The 10,214-nt window shown below is 43.2% G+C and overlaps 1 protein-coding gene across 6 annotated transcripts in view; it reads right to left on the reverse strand.

Moving 5' to 3' along the window:
* LOC111864416 (homeobox protein prospero) overlaps nucleotides 1-10,214 on the reverse strand; it is a 278,473-nt gene that overhangs the window by 230,076 nt on the left and 38,183 nt on the right. For 5 of the 6 annotated variants that reach the window (XM_033751425.1, XM_033751424.1, XM_033751423.1 and 2 more), the window contains exon 1: nucleotides 199-445. The exons of the other annotated variant lie outside the window; for it this stretch is intronic. The gene's annotated coding sequence lies outside the window, so the exon portion shown is untranslated. Of the gene's footprint in view, nucleotides 1-198; nucleotides 446-10,214 lie in introns of those variants that run through there. 6 annotated transcript variants of the gene reach the window in all.

Below are 10,214 nucleotides of genomic sequence, written 5' to 3' on the forward strand. Positions count from 1 at the left end.
GCGAACATAGCGTAGCGCTCTGTGTGGCCGAACCTTTACACCCAGAATAAATGCAGACATCCATGCCTCGAGTGGGGTTGGAACCCACGATCCCAGTGTTCGAGCGGGTAAAGACGATTCATGCCTTAGACCGCGAGGCCACTGTGATCGGTCTTCATGGCATATACTTTAATCATTTAAGCACAGATAAAACTTTACCTTTGCCACCAGTACACAGTAGGATGCATAGATTGGAGAGTGCCACACACAGCCTGCTGAGCACGCGTACGAAACGTCGAGCTCGCACTTGATCACGTGTCACATAACTTCACAGCACAGCACAGCACAGCACAGCACAGCGATCGCCCCACAGACAAATGAGTGCTAGTTGAGTTAATCACGGAAACTACAAGAACAGAGCCTGCTGCTTGAGAAGGAGGAACCGCCCCCTGACATGCGAGTTAGCACCCACCGCCGGTCTTTTCTTAGGTTTCCTGGGAGTTGGGGGCGGATCCTGGCACACGCCCCTCGGAGGCCATGTGACCCCGGCCGCTATCTGCCCCGGCACGCCAGCTCGGGCGGGCCCATATCCCCCCCCCCCCCGGTCACTCAACTGCGCTTTCCTCCGTCTTGAGAGAACACGATAAGCGATCTGTTTCAGCGATGCAGACTGGACAACTTTGATTTCACTGCTTTACGTCGTGGTAGCTCAGTAGATGTAGGTCGGGCTTCGATTCGCGGTAGGTGCAAGAGCATCTTCTCTTCATAAAATTGAGACCTGCTCTGGGGCCCACCGAGCCTCGTATACAATCGGTACTGGGGCCGTTTCCTTGCGGGTAAAGCGGCCGAGGCGTGAAGCTGGAGATTCATCTATCATCCATCTAGTGCCGAGGTTAAGAATGGTGGAGATATGGTCCAGCTCCCCCACACGTCTTCACGGCATAGCGCTTAATTAATTAAGCTCACAGATAAATTTACCTTTACGGCGCATGGGTCACTTATGGGGGGGGGCAAATTTTGGGAGCTACGTAATATTAATACAGTATGTACGGTGTGCGCTTAACAGATGCATTCGGCTGAAGTAATTGTACGCAACATGTCAACATCCATGCTCCCTTATTGGTTCCGATAGTTCGAGTATTAATAGTATTAGGCTATTAGCTCAAAATTATATATGCCATTATGCGAAATTATATTTGAATTAACATTATGTTTAATTATATGCAGACCGACATATTCAGATGTGAGTAAGTTTAATTTGTTCATCACGGTGGACGCGCTGTCTGTCTTCGCTCGCTCGAAAGCTGGGATCGTGAGTTCGAATCCCTCTCAAGACATGGATGTTTGCGTGTGCGTTTATTCTGTGTTAGTGTTATCGTGTGTGTGGGTAGCAGCCTTGCGACGGGCTGATCACTCATCCAAGAATTCCTACTGTGATTACTGGGGACCCCAGGTGGCGCTGTGAAGTGTTGGCTGGTGATATTGATGCTGCTGATTCATGTTATTATCATCACTGTTAGCATTAATTCTATTCTTGGGAGTAACTTGAAATTTGATCTTTTGGGATATAACGCCGTTTAATCGGTCGAAAGTCAACCGACGTTTCGGAGGAGCATGTCGCTTCCGTTTTCATGGTCGAAAAGTAAGCCAAAGAAGAAACTAGCGAGACGCAGGTAGCAAGGAGAGCAAATCATGAAACTTGAAATCTGCGGGACTTAACATCAAAGATATCGTCATCTTTTTAATTGTCGCTTAATTAGAGTACACACAGCATATTCGCATACGTAAGGCCTGTGTCCGTACCAGGTCTCACATGTCTGATTTCAGTGGCTCATTTCTTATCATTACGAAACCGAAATATGAATATAGATTTGATACCGCCACTGATTGGTTGTCGTACATTTTACAGGAGAGGATGAAAACAAACATAACTTACCTTTCAGTGATNGCCCCCGCCGCCATCACTGCCACCGTTATTGGCAAAAATACCGATTCTGAGCCGTAGCCTTCTTTAGAAGATTCTGCCAGGGTTGTTTATTCATATTCAGTCCGGTTTTCGCATCTTTGGGTTTCGCAACAATAATTTTTAAGGAGCAATATCTTCAGCGTTGCCTAGATATTTTATCGCAGGGTTACATAATTTTAGGAACCTCTATTAAGTGGTTCTAGCATCGCTTCCATCTAAAAAATTCATGCTTCCGCCATATTGGTATCACTGAATGCAGAAATATATAAAAAAGCAAGTCTAGTAATTTGGATTAACTTCCAGTTGCATAATACCCATTTCATTAAAATCTGCCCAGGTCTTCTCGAGTTGAAACACGCGGACAGACAGACAGACTGACAGATGTGACCAGCCCGGTATATGCGTTCATTTCTTATACGTCATACATACAGCAGGTAATAATTAAAATACTGTAGAAGCCAGTGGGAGGCGAGCATTTTGTCACGCTGTCCCTGGTATTCTGTGCGGAGCGGTTGCTTTCGGAGTGCAGTCCCTTGTCAGAAGCTTACATATGTAAGTACTGCTGCTTGCTGTAATACGGAAACGCAGAATGCAGCCAAATGTCCTCCTCGTGTTGCGGGTTTGTATTTTAATTCCCTTGAAAGGCTTGGGTAGACAAGAACCCCATCCCAAGTGTATGCACACGTACAGTCGCCTCCACACACACTTGCGTTCCTCTAAGAATCTGAGAAATGTTACACGCAATGAAGTAAATATTTTGAAGGTGTGTAGTTTAGATGGTACTGTGTAGGTTATTGCAATAGCCTCACGTGTCCATCGTCTTATCTCTTTGAAATACTACCGAAACCTGAAGCGTCTGTCTCACGTGTCAGTATGTTGTGTGCAGTTGTAACTTACGGGATTGCAGGAACTTACTCGCATATCATTTCCTCCTCCTTATTCTCTGGATAACTATGGATAAGGTCATTTAGGACAATTACAAAACTCAGGACCCCGGTTGGACCCTATTTTCTTTAGTCTTCCAATCTATTTTCTGACTTTGTGCGTATAATGATCTATGTCCTTTGAAAAGTCGCGTGTCTTCCATCCCTTTGAAACCATTTTACAAAAGCAATCTCTACGTATCAGTATTGTTACACGACGCCCGAAAGCCGGAACAGTTGAGCCAGAGTATACTTTTATTGCTAGGCAGCTTCTCGGTAAACACGTTACCGAGGCAACAAATACGCAAACAGCAATGTAGGGATTGTTAGGGAATGGTGTTTTCTGTTGGATCCTGCCCTTGGCCATATAACGAGGATCCCAGGCCAACTGAGATTTAGTTGAGACTCGAAGCTAATTGAGGGAGATAGTTGAGCTGTCTAAGGGAGGCTGAGAAGAGATGACAATCCAATTTCTCTTAAGGGAACAGCTGGCAGTAAGTCCTGAATGAGAGTCAGTGACGGAAGGATCTGGAAGCCGGAAGCTGAAGAATCTACACTGTTAAGAGCCTTTGTCAGGGAACGACTGGTTAAAATACAGCAGGCTGGAAAAGCATAGCGACTGCTGTGGTGACTTGTAAAGTATGGAGATTAGCGATAGTGCTGTAATTACGTGTAGTTATCACTAAATGCAATTATACAGCTCATACCCCGTCTAAGTGGCACAACCAAAATCGTTTACGATATTGAATTATGCCAGTTCCGCCCTAATTACTGTGTTGTATAAATAGTCCCTTCTGGAGGCATCTACAAACGTTCTAAGAAATTTCATTTCTTGACCTGTCATTCTGTTCATGGGCTTATTTCTGTTTCGCGCCATTGACTAGAAATGAATGTTGTTTCAGAGCCGTTCACCGGCAACGGCTGTTTCTCTGGCTCCACAATTCTTGCTCTGAGCAAATATGCCACAATATAGTTCTAGGAATAACTCTATCGACACAGCCGACAACACAGTGCAATGTAAATGCCGTTATTACTTGGTGCACGTATTCAACGTATTAACACGTGGTGAGATCACTGCACTGTACCTGATGCAGAAACTACAAGCTAGTTAGCTGTGGGGTTCCCGCACAATGGCATGATTGCCGCCTGCCTGCCAGGAAACTGTTATGCCCCTTCGTCATAAGACAGTGCCACCAAGTTGCGAGCAGGTGACGCCTATTGTGGGCAGGTTTCCTGCTTCAGGAAGCAGTTAACTATCACAGGCAGATTACGCGTCACAACAGTTGTATTTTCCTTTCTGAGGAAGCTTTCAAGACATTTTGTGGGTGACTTTCAGAAGATTCATAATAGCCTGTACGACGCTCATTACTAGTTGCAGGCAAGGCACACATCCTTGAAATTTTTCTCTGAAAAAGCCGAATTTATTCACATAATTTTCAGTAAATAACCTTAAGCATTGCGCAGTCGGTACAGCGACTGGTTATGGGCTAGACGGCCTAGGGGTCGAACTTCGAGTACCCGTAGGGGCATGATTTTTTTCCTCTCCCGTTTTCCAAACCGGCCCTGGAGCCCACCCAGCCTCCTATCCAGTGGGTACCGGGGGTAATTTCCCTGACGGTAAAGCGGCCGGCTCGTGAAGCTGACCAGTCACTTCCACCTAGGGCCGAGGTCAAGAAAATATGGATCTATACATCCACTCCCCCATATGACTTCATGGCATAGTGCTTAATTAGTTAAGCACAGGGAAATTTTACCTTTACTTAGACAGAATACCGATTTTTTCAACGGTATGGATGGCTACGCACAAGCGTTCTTCTGACGGACACCGAGGCGAGAACTCTCCGTATTTTGTTGCATGTTTTTCCCGAGGCACATCAGCAGCATTGTTTATATGCGTCGTGTTTTATTAACGTAACACATTTTGTGATTTTCTCGAAATTTTGAGCACCTTTCTTCGGAATAATGAATCTCACTTGAAACCAGATTTGTGATTTCAAATGCATGGACGTTAGTCACTTGGACAATTTTGTCAATCGACGAAGTATGATATTAAAATGAAGCATTCAAAATGAGAAGCAAGAACTGAGGTTCTGTAGGCCTATGTTTGCCACGGTTTCTGATACACTTTATTAGGTATTCTGTCTTAAATATCAGCTTTTCAAACATTGGTTTTTAATGATTAAATCGTCATTGGAACTTAATGAAGAGACACTTAAATTTCAAGTATGTGATAATGTGCTGCCTGATCAGGGATATCGTACACGTCAGGGAGCAGTGATGGATGAGTATGGAGCAAAGGTAAAATGATGACTAGCATGGGGAAATCGAATAAACTCTCAGAAAATTTGTATCAATGGTGTTTCATACATCACGAAAAGGATTTCAGTTCACACAGGATTGAACCCAGAGCTCCAGCGTGAGAAGGCAGCATCTGAGCTACGTCACGACTCTGTAAAAGATGGTATCATCAAGGAAAATGTAGGAATTATCCAGTAACACGCATGTAAACTGCAAGGACATAATTTGCACAGTTCTGCTAAAATTTATGTTATTCGCTTTTGGAGCGTTAAAATTGAAAAATAGCAAAAATATTCTTTGCCCGTCCAAATGTAGAAATTTAAGAAATTTTAAAAAGGATTTTCATGAAATTTGATGTTTCAGAGTTTTACTGAACTCCAGACTCCGTTGAGTATTTTCGCAACAGACTTATTTTTAATGGTGATTTGTTAGCCCCACGCTCAACCCCCAAGCTGGTGGACAACTTCTTGTCGGCTGTCCGCGACTGCTTATTCAATATATTCGCAGCAACTGCATAATGAGGAGCTTCATAAGTTGTACCCTTCTCCAAGTATAATTAGAATGATCAAGTCAAGGAGGATGAGGTGGGCAGGGTATGCAGCACGGTTGGGGAGAAGAGCAATGTATATAGGATATTGGTGCGAAAGCCAGAAGGAAAGAGACCACTGGGAAGACCAAGTCGTAGGTGGGTAAACAATATTAAAATGGATCTTAGAGAGATAGGATGGGATGATATGCACTGGATTGATCTGGCTCAGGATATGGACCAGTGGAGGGCTCTTGTGAACACGGTAATGAATCTTCGGGTTCCATAAAATGCTGGAAAATTCTTGAGTAGCTGCAGATTTGGCTTCTCCTCAAGAAGGGCTCAGCTCCGTAGGTTAGTAAGTAAGTATACCAGTCTCTGTTAAAAGTCGGACAACAGTAACGGACACGTTACTAACGGCAGCGAATTCGAGGAAATTGGTGCTCCGTGCGCAGGCGCATGCTTTATTGCAAAGCGACAAGTGTTTGCGTAAATTAGAATTCTGTACCCAGTAATCATATCAATGCTGGTGCAGAGGTTCCGACACCCAACCGGATGCAACTTGGCATTTAATTCACGATACAAGTGTTAGTTTCGTGCATAATGTCGACAAAACACAGATACAGACGTGTAGATACCAGAAAACAAGGCATTTCACATTTATATGACTCGTACTTCAAACACCCTCTTCCTACTGTTGCCTCGATATCAAGCGGAAATGACGAAACATATTCGAAATCATTACGCAGCTTCATTTTTTGTATCAACTTGCTTTCCATGAAGCAGCTACATTAAGTGAACACGTTATAAGTATGCCATATCCTTACATGTTATTTTTATTTACGAAACTTGTCAAAGAATTTCGTCAGAACTTCAGCATTATTTGCATTTAAATTTATATGGCGAATATCTTTTGATCAGTGGTGATCTAATTCATTCATCAATGGCTCTGCAACCTTTTGTTGGCCCTTGGCGTCTTCTTGAGTTTCGACCTCTCTTACAGAGCCGGTAGGACTCCTTGAATGAGTGACCAGCCCATCGCAAGGCCGCTACCTGCACTCAGGGCAGCGCAGGTACAGATAGACTCACACATAAACTTCTATATGTTTGAGTGAGATTCGAAACCACGTTCGAACGAGCGAAGACAATTCATGCATTAGACCACCGGCCACCGTGATAGGCAGTTTCGGTCTAATACTTTTCATCAAGTCAGCTACATCATTGTTGAAGCTGAGAAATTAGAAGTTCTAACAGGTGGGTTTCTTGGGATAACTGCCTCCTGGATTATGACACCATGGTGTATCAACTTTTAACGGAAAGTTCCCTCTTCGTTTTAAGTTTTAGTCTCAAGGAACAGATTGTATTCCTCCGAAACGTCTGAAAAAACGTGCGAAATTTATAGGTTTAATAACCCATAAGATCCTAATATGAACATGTAGAGAGGCCTGCTACATTTCAGAGATGTGTCGCATACTCCTAAAGACGGAGAATAAAAATCCATCCGAAACGTCAGTATCGCAAAGAACGTATTTGGAAGATAGGTGTAAGGCATCTGTAGTACATCTTCGATCTTTTGTGTGTGTGGTGTTTAAAAAGCAGCAAACTTCGAACCTCAGGTTACTGCCAACACCATCATTAGTTCTTTGTTTATCTAGACATGTATTTATTTTCTCATTTGTTTAACGACGTTCTCAATATCTGAGACTATACGCCTGTATGAACATGGAAGAATACGTGTATATAATTCCTTTATTAAAACCGTGACAACACAACAATATTAAGGTCAGTATCTAGTATGGCTCTGCCTTAATATTGTTGTGTTGTGACGGTTTTAATGAAGAAATTATATATTATAACACAACAGGGTGCATGAAATGAAAATGGAAAATTGTGTAGCACAATGACCGGGAGGGACTGAAGAAAACCACTACAGTATCAGTGAGAATAGCTGTCTCAGGAGCAAGATTCAAACTCGGACCTCCAAAATACGAAACTGAAGTGGTAACCATTGGAAATTTGGATTGTGCCCAAATACTTCTCCTACCGCCAAAGATTTATAGAGGTCTCCCTTACCAAGTTGAGACGAAAACTGATCCAAGGCGTCAGAATTAAGAAAGGCCGAAGCGAAAAAAAAAAAAAGAAAGGTAAAGCTATCCCTGTAACAGGCCGTGAAGGCCCATAGGGTTGTGAAACGTTGAGGGTCCCACATTATCTAGACAATCGGCTCAAAGATGGCGGTAAGGTTGTCAGGTCGCGGGTTCAAGTTCCGATGAGGTCATTGGATTTCTTTTTCAGTTGACCTAACCCTTCCAGCCTCACTATGGCCCTGGGGTCGACTCAGCCTCTTACTGAAATGAGTACCAGGAAGCGACAATAAGCCATTCTTAGTTATCTGTTCCTCGCAAAGAACGCCTCGGAAGTGTTAGGCTGCATGTTAGTACTCGATTGGGTTCCAAAATGTGAATATTATTCCCGTGCTCAATTGAATATTATGCCGTGAAGTTATGTGGCGGAGCAGTATAGCGCTACCTATTCATACCTAATAAGCGAAGGAAAGTTGTCAGCTACACCCTCCGGCCGATTTACTCTCGGTAAAAGAGTACTGGGTACCCATCGTATTGGAGGCTGCATGGTGCGTGGAGGCCGACAATTCAAGTCATTTCCCTTGCCGGGAATTGACTCACGTTTCCTCGGTTATTGAGCTCATAGTCTTGACACTATGCTGACTGAGCTATCCCGAATTACCAATGTGTTTGTAATTCAATACTTAGATATTTGGAAATTACAGTCCTCAGTAATGTGACACATTTCAGTGCGGGTAGCAAGTTAACTTTCGTAGCTTTCTACCAGACTACACGGTATCACATCCCTGAAGACGGTAATTACATTTACCGTCACGAGAACCTCAATATATTTTTATATTTTATTTTAATAATCGCTACAATTGCTAATGAATATTGACGCGGCTGCTTTGGGTCTGTGCTTGTTCACTACGCTTAAGTAGATAATTTAGTCAAAGTCATTAGGCAGGACAAAAAGAATGTCTGAAAACAATGGAGTAATATTACCCCGAAACGTGACGGTGTGTGTACTGTGTTGCTTTCAGACACGAACACAGAAGCAAGGCGGTTTGCTATAAGGTCCGTGAGTTGATGCTAAGATAGCAACATAATGAACACAGACCGAAGCCTTTGCTCGTAATACGTAGACCCATATGAGCTGGAGACACGAATAGTCACTTTATGTTCAAATTCTCTTTTACGTATAATAACAACAGAGCCAAAAAGATTATTGATATAAGAGTAGCCAAGCATTCCCGGAAATAGGACGCAGTTCGTGATACCGGATACTGTCATTGTGACGCTCTGCTTCGAACTTCCACCTTATGTTTTGTGTCGATGAACGAAGAGCAAGATAACCGCATCTCCCGGCTGATGCTAATAACCGGCAGTTGAACCCGCGACCTACGATTGCTGTACAGTGGTCTGAGTGGAGGAAGGAACGCTGTTAACTTGGAGTCAATATACGGAACTTTTGTTCGAGACAGAATCTTGCTATTGGCTGTAGTGCAGTGAGGTGCTTCATCTGAAACATTTTTGAGGATATATCGTGACTTAATTAAGTTGCCTTAACGGTAAAGGCGCCGATCACAGTGGCCGCGCGGTCTAGGGCATGAAATATCTTCGCCCACTCGAATATTGGGATCGTGGGTTCGACTACCACTCATGATATTAAAGTCTGTGTGCGTTTTTCTGTGTTTGTCTTGTCCTGCATAGATATCGGCGTTGCGATGGGCTGATCACTCGTCTAAGGAGTCATACCGACTGTCTAAAATTAAGAAACCGAAGTCAATCCAAGCGTTTCACGGATGCCCCATGCTCCAAGTGAGAGCAACAGGAAGAAAGAGATGGACAGGTTAGGTTGTTCCTGTAGCATGAAGATGTGTGGTGATGTGATTGTAGAGACACATCAGATGAAGACTTTGCCAATAAAAAATGTGGGTTCCATACTCCACTCCGAAAGTAATTTGGCAAAACCTCAATATGAGGGATTCATTTGGGGAGGGGGGGAGCAGGATGTCCATTATTGCCGATGTCCGCTGTGACCGTGTGAAGGGGTGTTCAAGGAAGTATGCCATAGGATATATAGTCAATACATTCGATAAACATAGAAACGCACAATGTGATTATACTGTATATTATTATTTTGTGGGTTCCTTTTTATTTTAAATATTTTCTAATTACGAAAACATTAGTACCTCGGCATTTCTAAAAATTCACAATTGCGCTCAGCCATATTTTGTCCGTTATATCCGGGCCCATTATGACGAGGTTTTAGTTTATTTATTAAATAATTTAAAATCGGAATTTATATCAAACGGATATCAAGGAAAGGCCGAGAGTAGTAAGTCAACATTGAATTCCCACATTTTTGTTTACTTATTTTAATTTTTTAAATTAAGTATTTGTATACTTGGGGCCCCCCATGGAGTGGGATCCTGTGCCAAGTGGCCCTGTTCTCC

This window comes from Cryptotermes secundus, unplaced genomic scaffold (assembly GCF_002891405.2).
Source record: "Cryptotermes secundus unplaced genomic scaffold, Csec_1.0 scaffold511, whole genome shotgun sequence".
In the NCBI taxonomy this organism is placed as follows: domain Eukaryota; kingdom Metazoa; phylum Arthropoda; class Insecta; order Blattodea; family Kalotermitidae; genus Cryptotermes; species Cryptotermes secundus.